The 14,045-nt window shown below is 32.3% G+C and overlaps 1 pseudogene; it reads left to right on the plus strand.

The window, feature by feature from the left end:
• Positions 1-751: 751 nt before the first annotated feature.
• Positions 752-3,939, plus strand: LOC126734055 (uncharacterized; annotated as a pseudogene).
• The last annotated feature ends 10,106 nt before the right edge of the window (positions 3,940-14,045 follow it).

Consider the following 14,045-nt stretch of genomic DNA (forward strand, 5'->3'; position numbering starts at 1 on the left):
TTTAATCAAATTTCCTATTCTGATCATTTCTTTTAATTAAAAGAACGATTTCTAGTAGAAATAAAATACTTTTTTAACAAAGATAGTAATTTATTGAAAAATGAACAAAACATTGCACTCAAAATCTAAATTAAAAATAGATAAACATTAACACAAATACATATACATATTTGTATATTGTAATATTTTTATTTGTAATTTTAACCAACCCTGAAACGATTTATCTAATTCCCAATCCTTTCGATAGCTTTGGGGTCTATTTGCTCGTCTCTTTTTATTTCCAAACTTAACTTGTTTTAAGTTTCGTTCACTATTTTCATCTTCGGATTCAGAATCAGAAATATTTATATGTTTTTGTTTTAAGTCGGAGTTGGAGGTATAATCTTATAATAATTATTGAAGCTTTATTCTTTAGTCCTATTTCACCCCCAACCCCCAAGAGCCAAAAGCAAACAAAAATAATAACAAAACAACTTAACCACAAATAATAAAAATAAATGACGGACTGTTGACGTTGACGTTTAGAAGAGTTGTGTCTTAATGTAGTTTTGTGTTTAATGGGATTTTTCATGTACATTTCGCATTTTACTGCGAAATTGTTCATATCATATTAATATAAAAAATAATCATAGTAATTTATAAAACCCAAAAAAAGACAAAATTATGGTACAACTATGGTACATTTCTGATTATGGTACAAGTTATGGAGCAAGCAAAAAATGTTGCAAAATTATGGTACAATTCCATAATTATGGTACGTCTGGTAACACTACAGTGCATCGCGTTATATAGAGCACGGACATGCGCGGTACTTAGTAAACGCGGTAACAGTAGTGGTGGTACGGACACGAACGGTACTGAGGTATTAACGCGGTGATAAATTAATAATTAACGCGGTCGCGCGTTTATTAACAAAATAGAAACTTTCCTAACTTTACTGGGCAAATTTTAGTTGTCAATATGAATCTTGAAAATTATTAATTTAAGTTGGAACAAGAACCGAGAAATTCTATAGATAAATAAGAGAATTACAGAAAATTTAGTAACTTCGTTACATGACTTGTCAAGGCAATTGAGGCTATAGTTGAGGAACGAAATATAGTAGAATCTTAAAAAATTGGCAAAAATCCACTTTTTGACATGAAAATCTATCTCAGTCAAGTTTGATTGAAGATCATAATGAAATAATGTTCCTCATCAGTCGTGATTATATCTACATAAAAAAAATGACTTGTCAAGGCAATTGAAGCTATAGTTAAAGAATTTAATGCAGTAGAATCTCAAAAAACTGCTAAATATTCACTCTCTTCATTTTTTGACATGTATCTGTCACAAGTATGATTAACGATCGTAAAAAAGGGATGTCCTTCGTCTGTAATAATCACCTTTACGTAGAAAAAATAATTTGTCAAAAAAATCAAGGCTATAGTTAATTGAAATGTAGTAGAATCTTCCAAAATTGCTAAAAAACCACTCTGTTTATTTTTCAATACGTGAGTTTATTTCAGTCCCAAGTATGTTTGACGATCATAATGAAATGATGTCTGTCATCTGTAGTACTTGTATCTTCATAAAAAAATCGATTTTACAGTACGACAATGACATAAAGAGAATTTAATTTATATACGTCAAGACGTTACTAGCCTTATCACCCGGCAATAGCGCTTATTCAACCTTGTCGATCACGTCCATCTAATCATTTTTTTTTACATAGCTCATTTTAATTTACATAGCTCCATTGTAAAGTCAAGTAAAAATTGTAAACATAGAAGAAAAACTCCTACATAATGAGGAAGTTTTTTAAGAGAAAATTGTTTATCAGAATGCTATAAACACAGATATGCCCGAACCGAAAATATCAGTCGTAACACATAATATAATTATATAAAGGGAAAAGAGGAAAGGAAAGTGTCATTTTAGAAGTAGATCCAAATACATACAGTCTTATGCAAAAAAGAGATAAATTGTCTATTGGTTGGAAGTCATACAAGTGCTTTGACTACATAAATGTCATACAGTGTTTTAAATGCTACAAATTTGGACATCTTGCAAAAGAATGCAAATCTCAAAATGTCATTTGTGGAAAATGTGCTGGTAATCACGGATTTGAGGAATGTCAATCAAGTATTATTAATTGTGCAAATTGTAAATATGCAGCTGAAGTCCTAAAAATATCAAACATAAGTTTTGATCAAAATGTTTATGATAAAAACTGTGCCATGTATAAAAGAGTCTATAATCAAATAGAGCAAAAAATAAACTATCCAAATATTATTTATCCAAGCCAAAAATAGCAATCAAAAAATAAATTAAAGGCACAAATAATATACCTAAATATACAATGTCTGAATACTCAAAAAACTCAACTGGAATGGTTTATAAAAGATGTAAAACCATTGATTTTGTGTGTATCCGAAACTCACATAACAAAGGACTTTACTCAAAATGAAATAAAAATAGATGGATATAACATAATCAACAACCTTGACTATTCTGAATGAACACCAAATAAAAGACGAAAAGCAGAGCCTTCTAAGTATGCTCGCAACATACAGAAAAAGGCAAGATTGGAAAGAAAGTCTTATAAAAACAGTAAAGGAAGAGATGTTTGTGAGAAAAAAATTAATAATGGAGTCCTTTGCAGATAGGTTCTTTTATAGTATTTTTGGCACATCGGTTAATTTCATTATTTAGTTGTAGAATGAAATGCTCTGAAAAGTTCTTTAATGCAGATAGATTGGCGATTTTTCAACGATTTTATACTTTAAGCTTTAAAAACGAACAAGACATTTTTCTACAGGGTCTTGTGGATATGATGGAAGTAAAGCAGCGGCGTCCTCGACCAGGTGCCAAAAATAAACCCAAATCAAAAAGTTTCAAGTACTACTCATTTAAAGGAAGTTCCAAAGTAGAAATTTGTGTTAAAGCATTTTTGAATTTATATGCTATCACGTACAAACGCATCAGGAGAATTAACACCTTATCCTCATAAGGCAAGTCACCGAATGACTTACGCGGAAAAATGACAAGTGCTAATACTTTGTCGGAAGAAATTCGGAATTGTGTAAAGGAACACATACAATCATTTCCTACAAAAATCAGCCACTATTCAGGACGTGAAAAACATTATTTGAATTAGACAAAAATGCATCAGCTTTACCTAGAGAAGTATCCACACCAAAAGGTAAGCTTTTCATTTTACAGATGATTTTTCCGTGAAAATTTTAATCTCTCTTTCGAAAGACCACAAGTTGATATTTGTTCGACTTGTGAATTACTAAATAACAAAATAAAAGACCAACATTTGAATGACACGGCCAAGCGTACTGCCGTCGCAGAATTGATAGTTCACAAACGAAGGGCTAAAAAATTTTATTCAAAAATAACCAAAGATATTGAAGAAAAGGAAAATAAAGACCAAGTTCTGTCATTGGCCTTCGATTTCATGCAAAATGTCCAGTTATCCACAACGCCTGTGGGTGAGGTATTTTACTACTACCAGCTTACTGTGTCCATATTTTGTATTCACAATCTTAAGACAAATAAATCCAGGATGTACGTTTACCACGAGGGACAGGCAAAGAAAACAGCTGACGAAATTTGTACATTTGTTCTCGAATATCTGGAATGAATTCAAGGAAAATCAATCGAAGCTTCATCTTTACAGTGATAACTTCTGGGGCCAAAACAAGAATCATACTATGGTCAGGATGCTTTTGGCTCTCACAGATTCTGGTAAATTTAGCATAATTTGGCACTTTTTCCCAGTTAGGGGGCATTCATTTCTTCCGTGTGACAGGGACTTCGCGTTGGTGAAAAAACATTTACGGAAACATGATAGAATATGCATCATTCACGAGATCTCCACGATTATTATTACCAGTACAAAAAATAATACAAACGTTTCAGTCAAAGAGGTTGCAACAAGTGACGTATTAGATTTCAAAAACTGGTGGGAAAAATTTTATAAAAAAACCTGTGTCTCTGAAGAAACAAAACATTTTCCTCGTAACGAAAAGGTCAACTTTCAAACAAGCACCTTTTTATGTTTTAAATACACATCCTAACAAAAAGACACTGTTCAAGCCTATCCTTTTACTGACGGTATGGTGTCACATACATTTAATATATCATAACCTGGAATGGCCTGCCCAACTTTGCCAACGAGCCTTGCGCATCCCTTAGGAAAAGTTCCTATTAAGGCCAACAAAATGGAGCATATAAGGAAATGCACTGCTTTTGTTGCAGAAGAACACAGACCATATTTTAATGCTATTCTTCAGTGGCCTACAATCAACAATCAATGAGTGATCCGAAGATTAGTTTTTTCAAAACATTGTACTCTTCGAGTGAAATTAGCTTTTTATTTTTGACTTGTACTTTACATAACTAAAGCTGTATTAAAAAAAATTAATATATTTTTTTAAATTTACTAAATAGCATTATTTGCAAAAAGGGCACACGTCAATTCTTTCAAGGTCTTCTGGGGGAGCTAAAATCAATTTTTAAATTTAAAATATAGGGAGACAAATCGTGCTATTCAAACTACAAATCACTTATAACATTAAATATTAATAATTTTACTTAATTTGAAGAAAAAACAGTTTTTATCGGTTTCCCAAAAATGGCAAAAAAAAGTGTTTTTTTGACATGTGCCCTTTCTGCTTACATCGATTCATATATTGTTTTTATCATTTCCCCATTTATAGAAAAATTAGAGGATTGCTTAGAAAACCCGAAACTAGGAATGTGGCATCCTAATGCTGACAGATTTTAATATAGATTTAAAAAACAATAGCGTTTATGCCAATAAATTAAACAATTCAATAAATAGTTATGAAATATATCAATTAGTCAACACTTATACCCAGATAACACCGACATCTTCAACAAAAATTGACCTTCTTCTAACAAATAACGAGGATTTAAGGCAAGAAGTGCTAGATACTCCCAAAATTACAGACCATTTAATTATTAATGTATTTTTACCTCTTAGTCAACAGAAAAGTTATAATGTAACTATAACATACAGAAATTTTAAACAACTAAACTCCACAAATTTTCTTGAAAACTTCAAACTAATGGAAATAGTATAGCCATCAGATTGTACAGATACATATACTTTAGCTGATTGTCTAATAAATCATATGATAGTGACTTTAAATGAGGTAATTTCTGAACTAACATTAAATATAAATGAACTAAGTCATAAAAAAATGTGGTGGAATCCGGATATAGAAAATGAATTAAGAACACGGGATAACTTATACAAAAAAGCTATTTGGACCAAAACCGAGGAAGATTGGAACAACTACTCAAGGCAACGAAATAAAGTAGTATCATTCATTAAATCAGCTAAAGTAAGTTACTACAATCGTAAAATTGATGAAGTAAAAAATAACTCTAAAGAAATATGGAAATCGTTAAAAAAAGTAATTAGCCATAGCGGTTATGTTGAAAATAAAAAGGAAATAATATTTAATAATGTGATTGTTAAAGAAAAGGATCTCTGTGAAAGTTTTAATAATTTCTTTCTGGATAGTATTAAAGAAATAGCAAAAAATACTTATAATTTTTCTTAGTTTAGATAATTCTTACTTGCAAAATTGATCCAGCTCATGTTCACACATTATATTTTGTATAACATCTTCATTAGTTTTATTTCTATAAATATAGGTATTATAGAAATAAAACTAATGAAGATGTTATACAAAATATAATGTGTGAACATGAGCTGGATCAATTTTGCAAGTAAGAATTATCTAAATTAAGAAAAATTATGAGTCTTATGGAAAATAAAGAAAGCAACACCGATGGTATTACTGTAAAACTTAAAAATGTAATTTGAAGAGTAATTGGAGATAAAATGCTGAATGTAATTAACCAAAGCCTGGAGTCTGGCACATTTCTGAAAAACTGGAAGCTAACCACTGTTGTCCCAATTGAGAAAATTAGTGGGACAAACAAATGTGAAGAGTTTCGACCTATAAACATGGTTCCACCCTATGAAAAGCTACTCGAGATGCGTGTGAATCCACAAATTGTAAACTATATAGAAGAAAATAATATACTTAGTGTATACCAAGCGGGTTTCAGAAAAAAAATATCATGTAAAAGTGCTTTACAAACAGTTCTTTTCAATTGGAAAAAAGCATTGAAGGATAGAAACCTAATAGGGGTTCTCTTTTTGGACTTCAAACGTGCTTTTGAAACCATTGATAGACAGTTGCTACTACTGAAATTACAAAAGTATTGCATGGGTGAGCATATCCTCAAATGGTTTGGGGACTACTTAAGGGTTCGCCAACAGGTGACCAAGTTCAATGGAAAATTCTCCTCTACCAAAGAAACAGTATATGGTGTACAACAGAGGACATTCTTGGGCCCCACTTTATTTATATTGTACTTAAATGACATTGTAAAGGTAGTTCGTAAGTGTAAAATTCAACTTTGTGCAGATCAGATAATTCAGATCAGATAATGATCCAGTGCAGCACAAATAATAGAAACTTTTATTAATGAACTTAAAAATATATATCAGCGATTAAACAACAATGGTCTACAGCCTTACATTCAAAAGATAAAATCCATGATTATAAAAAATAAATATATTAATATAAACATATGTACATCGTACATGATGTGTTAATTAGCGAACAAGTTATAGTATATGTCGATAAGTTTAAATACTTAGGTTGTATAATTTATGAAAATCTAACATTCTTAAACCATTTTAACTACATAACAAACAAATTAGCAAAAAAAAAACAATATTTTAGGTCGTCTGTCAAAAAAATTAAGTGTGTGAGCCACACTAACTGTATACGAGACAATCATTGCTCCTCATCTTTATTTTTAATGAATAACTCCGAAATCGATTTACTACAAAAAAAAAAACAAAATAGGGCGTTAAAAATTATTCTTGGTTGCAGTCGTTATACAAGGAGAACAGAAATGTTAAACTGTGCCAATGAGTATAATCAAAAAATACATACGCAATAAATATCATTGTGTCACTTACAACATAATGATATTTATTTATAAAATGTTACACTACTTAGTTCCAAGTTATTTAGTAGGAAACTGTAAGTTTGTTAGTGACATTGATCAACACAATACAAGATAAAGGATAATTTTTACATAGACAGGGTAAATACTGGTGCAGGTCAAAATAGTTCATATTTTAAAGGTTTAAAACAATACAATGAGTTGCCGGATTAAGTAAGGAGCTGTAATAATATAAACAGCTTTAAAAGGGAATGTAAGCAATATATTAAAACTTTAATTGTTATATTCCATCAGACAGTATTAATGTAACTTTTAGAAATTTCAAAAGGATTAATATGAATCAATTTCAGCAGGACTTGGAAGGAATTGAGTAAAATGCTATTTATATTTTGGATACAATGGATGAAAAAGTTAATTATATTTCCACTAAATTAACTAACTTAATTAATAAACATGCACTTCTTAAAATAATAAAACAAGTTGATTCTAAACCATACTGTCCGTGGTTTACTGATAATCTTAAATTATTAAAAAGACTAAGTAATGGTGCACTAAATCGGTTTCGCCTTACACGTTTACCTCAACATTGGGCATTCACTTCCGACTCATTTAAAATAGCCTAACGAGATCAATTCACATTTTGTTAGCACAACAAATTTAAACTCTGCTCCTAACAAAGACCTTCTAGAATTTTACAAGAATAATAAAAAAGTCAATCAGGAATTCTTTTTCATTAAGGTAACAGAGGATACAATTTCCAATACTGTGCTTGGGATGAAATCTAAGGCTTCTGGAAGCGATGATATAAACAGTACTATTTTAATATTGTGCTGCCCCTTTATCATTCCTTATATTAAATTTAATTAATTATTGTTTACGATTATCAACATTTCCGAGTGCTTGGAAGTCGGCCATTGCTATTCCTTTTCCAAAAGTAAATCAGCCCGATGACTATGGACAGCTAAGATCTATTTTATATCCTACCAGCTATGTTCAAAATTTTAGAGAAAGTTATGGCAATGTAAATTTCTGTCTTTATTTCAAGTAATAATATTTTGCCAGAAAAGCAGTCAGGATTTCGACGTGGACATAGTTGTACAACTGCGTTGGCTGAGATTACGGACCGTATTAATGGGGAATTGGATAACAGCAAAGCTAGCATTCTGGTACTTCTAGACTATTCACGAGCTTTTGACTTATTAAATCATGATGTTTTGTTGAGTATTTTCAAAGATAATTATACTAACAAAGTATAATTATTATATTACTAGTTTACTATTATTTTCATTGGTATTTTAGTTTATATTGGTTTTCGGTTTAATGCCCAATCTATGATTCAATCTTTTCTAAGTAACAGGACGCAGAGAGTATTAGTTGATGGGAAGTACTCTGAGGTAATGACCTTACACTCAGATGTCCCACAGGGAAGTGTCTTGGGCCCTCTTCTTTTTAGAATTTACACGTCTAATTTTATTAATTCAATTCGCCATTATGATTATCATTTATATGCCGACGACACTCAATTTGATACTCTTTTAAGCAAAAAAATGCGACAGAGGCTAACCTTAGAATAAATACGGATCTTCGAGCGCTTTGTGAGATGTCCGCAGATCACATGCTGAGGTTGAACCCCTTGAAATCGGTGACTTTATTATTTTGTAATGATAAACTACGTGAAAATATCTCGAGTCAGTTGGATCTAAGTATCGGAAACGCTAATATTTCTTTTAAAAATTCCACTAAAAATCTGGGTTTAATTTGTGACACTAAACTAAAATTTACCGAACACATAACAGGTTGTATTAAAAAATCCTACTGCGCCCTTAAATCTCTTTTTCCTCATAGGCTTTACTTAGAAAAGAAAACCAAAATTGAACTATGTGACGCACTTTAACTTCATGGATAGTGTTTATGGTCCTTTTCTGGATACAACACAGGCCCGGAGAGTGCAAAAGGTTCAAAACTCATGCATACGTTTTATATGTGGCATAAAACGTGAACAACACGTATCACATAAGCTTAAAGAACTTAGTTGGTTGTCAATGTTCAATAGGCGCGTACTGCACTCGGCTTGTCTGTTTTATAACATCATTAAATTTCAGTGTCCTATCTATCTCAGTAGGAAGATTGTTTACAGAACTGATGTTTATAATATAAATATACGTAGAAAGCACATCCTTACGATCCCCAAGCACAATAAGGAACTTTTTAAAAGAAGATTCTCTTATAACATAGCGTTAACCGTAAATAAATTTCAAGTTACTCATTTTAACAGATCTTTATTCTGTTTCAAAAGAAGGATCAGACAGCAGCTTCTCAGTGAATGAGTTTTTATGGGGGTTTAAAGGTATTTCAGAGAAAATAAGATATTATATACATACGATTTAAAAAAAAAAATTCTGACCAGAGGTGAATAGTTTTACCATGTATTATCTCTGTACCGCTTAACATAATGGACCGAGTCATCTAGCTTTTCATTAATGTATTTGGTTTTATTAGGCTTAGGTTAGGTAACTAAATGTAAGTACGGCTTAGAATTTTTCTACGGCTTTAATAGCCTCTCCTTTTGGAGAGAAGCTGACTATAAAGGCCATTTGTTTCATTTATATATTTATTTTGTATTTGCAAAATTGTTATAATTAATTGGAACAATAATATAATTTATTATTATTAAATAGTTAAACCAATGTATGAACTTGATGCTAGCCTAGTGCTATTAATAAAGGATTTTTTTTTCATTCAGATGGATTTGTCATAACTCTAGGCTATACTCCGCAGTTATTGCCACATATTATGAGAAGTAGAAGCGCTTATGAATAAAGCATTTTTGCCAAAAATTTAACCATTTAAAATTCGGGTTTGCAAGAGATTGAAGTTATATATAAATATATAATCTACACCCGAAGGTTGAGGGGACGAAAGGGGAACCTTAGCGACTCTAATTTCGATTCTTCGTTTCGTCGGTTCTGCGAGGCCCCTCCGGGCCGTTTGGCCTACATCATTTTAAATAAATTTGGGAATTCTATTTTGTTTGCGTTGCCTCTCGGAACAAACAAGGACGATAGCCGCGAGCGGTTCTCGTTCCGTCTCTTTTCTTTTATTTTCCGGCCGCTCATAATTGATTAGGACCTCTTTTCACATAATTAAAATCTCCTACGATCTTTCTGCTATTTCACGTTGAGTTTTGAACCTCGTCTCGTTATTCGATAGCCTTCGGGTATTGTTCGTGCCTTGAGATATAATTTTTAGGTCTTTTTTTTTTAAATGTTGAAAATCATTGAACTTTTTTATTTTAAGAAATTAGCAATAAGTTTGCTTTTAGTACAATTTTGGTGAATGTAAGTGATTTTTAAGAAAATAAAATCCAACTTATCCTAAATATTCTTTTAAAATATATACATGGTGTTCATTTAAAAACTTCCCACCACGGATTTATCGAAAACCACTGTTAAAAAAAACGCCGAAATACGTACGTCAAAAGGTTTGTCAAGGGGACAACTTTCTAACCTAAAATTACTTCACCCTCTGCCCCCCAGGATCATACCCTTAAAAATTTTAAATGGCAAGGGGTATCGAGTAATAGTTTGTTTAAAAGGTCTTTCGAAGTCTTTTATTTTGACGTTTGATTTTTTTAAATCGGTCGTTTCGTTTTCGAGAAAATTAGAAAAATCTTTGTTTATCTTAATTTGTTCGGATAGAAAACAAAAACATGAAAATATCGGTTTTTATTTCAATAAGTGTTCAAAATGTTGCCCGTTAGGGTTTACCAAATCTACAATTCGTTTATAATTTAAAACGGAAACTACCAACATAAGCAGCAATTCCGAAGATTAGATGTGGAAAAAACTCAATAACAACCTGAATTTTTTTCCGCATTCTTTTCATCAGCACAGATATCCGAACTGTATTTATTGTTATACCTGCTTAGTTATTTATAGTTGCCAAGGAAAATAAAGAATTTATTTTGCCGTCAGTTACATTTGTGACAGTCTTGGAATAGTGAAAATGTATTTTTGTTGAATTGAAGATTTTACTTCCAAAATGGTTTACACACTAGCCGAAAGAGTGGAAATTATTCTAATTTATGGTGCCCAAAATCAATGTGCTCGGCAAACTGCCGTCACGGCAACGCCAGACATCCGGAGAAGATAACTTCGCATAGGTATGTTTGGACCTTGTTACTAAGTTTACTGACACTGGATCTGTTGCAAATAAAAAACGTGATCATCGGCGAATTTTGGATGAAGCCGCTCAAGTTGAAGTTTTGGGTCATTTTGGAATAAATCCTAATACTTCATTACGCAAAATTGTTGCTGCCACTGGTGTTTCATTAGGCTCTGTTCACACAGTTACCAAACTTCATAAATTTTATCCATTCAAATTGAAAATATTGCAAGAGTTAACTGAAGACGATTTCGATAGGCGAGTTGAGTTTTGTGAAAAAATTACTGAAGCGATTAATGATAATACTATTCATCTAAAGAATATCTGCTTCAGCGATGAATGCACATTTTATCTAAATGGATTTGTTAATAGACATAACTGTAGATATTGGAGCAATGAAAATCATCATGAATTTGTAGAAGGGCATACCCAGTACCCTCAAAAAATTATGTATGGGCAGGCATTTTAGGAAATAAAGTGATTGGGCTATTATTTATTAACGGAAATTTAAATGGAGACATTTATTTGGATATGTTGGAAAAAACCATCAATCCGCTTATCACTGAATCCATTGAAAACCAAATCGATGATGATGGAAACCCTATACTTGATGAGGCTGAACTATATTTCCAGCAAGACGGCGCTCCTCCTCACTATGTTCTTCCCGTTCGGCAATGGCTAGACGACGAGTTTCCAGATAAATGAATAGGGAGAGGGTGGCCTATAGAATGGCCTGCTAGAAATCTATTGTATTTACTCCCCAACCTGAAAGTTTGGATGAACTTCGTCAACGCATCAGTTTGGCCAAAAACGGGCAACATTTTGAACACTTATTGAAATAAAAACTGATATTTTCATGTTTTTGTTTTCTTTCTGAACAAATTAAGATAAACAAAGATTTTTCTAATTTTCTCGAAAACGGATCGACCGATTTAAAAAAATCAAACGTCAAAATAAAAGACTTCGAAAGACCTTTCAAACAAGCTATTACTCGATACCCCTTGCCATTTAAAATTTTTAAGAGGATGACCCTGGGGGGCAATGGGTGAAAGGGGGTGAAGTAATTTTAGGTTAGAAAGTTGTTCCCCTTGACAAACCTTTTGACGATTTCGGCGTTTTTTTTGAAACAGTGGTTTTCGATAAATCCGTGGTGGGAAGTTTTCAAATGAACACCCTGTATAATATTGTGTACGCTTTTAAACTATCTAAAAAGTTAAAAGAATAACTTTAAAAATATAATTTGATATTCTTCGATTAATATATTTGCGTTAAAATATGAAACTACTCTTTTTTTAATGAAAATATTCAAATTTTTCTAGAAACGTAAGTCAAATTTATTATTCTTAAGTCGACTACATGTTGTATTATTTGGAATTTAAGACATTAATTTAAATAAAGAACTTGTTGAAAATTTGGCTAGAAAATCGTAATCTGGGTTAAGGGATTTACACCTGTTAGTAAGCTAGGTTTTCTTATCTTTTTGGTGGCTCCTCATTTTACCTAATTTTTGCGGGAAGCTTAATAAAACCTCATCTTTAAAAGAAAAGCCAGGAACCCTTCTCATGGTTTTGGTTGGTCGATAAGGGGCCGTAGTATGGGTGAAAAGGTAAAGGTAAATTCCTTATAAATCCTATTATATTTCTTTTGAAATGCATGGTGCCAGAATGAGCATATAATTCGGTTATTTATTTAGCTTTTACGGTGTCCACCTGCTCCGTTATGGCTACTCTTTAGTCTAACTTTTTGGTCTGTCTTAGGCCAAGATATTCACTCATCGTGAAGCTTTTTAATGGAAGATCCGAAGTTTGTTTCTATGCAAGGATCATCTCGGAAGGGTATGGATTAGTGTAACTAATCCAGCATAGCGTGTTCCTTTGTGGAGCAAGTGTGTCTTGAGTAGTGTCCATGTTATTGCACTGTTTCTCGCACAATGCCTAAATGTGGGTTCCAGGGTTATGATTATTAGCCTTTATTAGGGCACGCAAGGAAAACGCAGCTTTATATCGTTAAACCCAGCTTTAGTATTGAAAGACAAATCAATGTCATAATTGACAACTAATTTAATCTATAACCTCAATTCAAAAAAAATAAATACAAAGACAGTAATGCTCTAATACTTAAGTTGTAATTATGAAATTTAAAATTATGAGAAAGAAAATAAAGTAAAATTTAGCACTTAATACTTATTCAATTGTACATCTGATAATACCTCGCATATACGTATATACTCAGTTCCCAATTTCAAATCAAATCAGTGATGGTGGCTATATAAACAATTTTGCTAAATTGAATTTAAAATCTGTGATCATTTCTACATATTAATTCCAAAAAAAAAAAAAATTATCCGTAAATTGCGACGAGCCGATAAATCAATACCTGAAGAAACCAAGCCAAAAAGAAAAGGGGCTACCTGAAATTCTGAGTCTCTCCGACTGGTAGCAGGGCCCACCTGATCTGAATGGGGCTCCTTTGTTGGCAGCTATACGTTTAGGTCAAAAGAGGCAGCAGCAGATCGACCAGTTAGGATGCTCCCAGAATGTCTAGCAGGTAGTGGAAGGCAATCGGTATTAGGTGTAGCCGATTGGAAGGAATGCAGGTTCCGGAGGTGATGATCCAAGCGACTTGATGTCGTAACACGTGGAGTAGCAAGTGAGGTGGAAGCAGTAACAATAAAAATTCAGCAAAAGCAGAAGCAGAGGATAAGCAGAAGGTACAGGAAGGCCGAAGATGGAATGTGGCCTTTTCTGGGGTTTATTTAACACAACAAAAACAAGGAGCCCTATAAACTCTTAGGTCTACTTAGAAAATCAGCAATTAAGCTATCCTAGCACATACTAGTAACTACAAAAAAAATTAGGCTAAGATAGGGTCTA

Source organism: Anthonomus grandis, chromosome 1 (genome assembly GCF_022605725.1).
Source record: "Anthonomus grandis grandis chromosome 1, icAntGran1.3, whole genome shotgun sequence".
Lineage (NCBI taxonomy): Eukaryota > Metazoa > Arthropoda > Insecta > Coleoptera > Curculionidae > Anthonomus > Anthonomus grandis.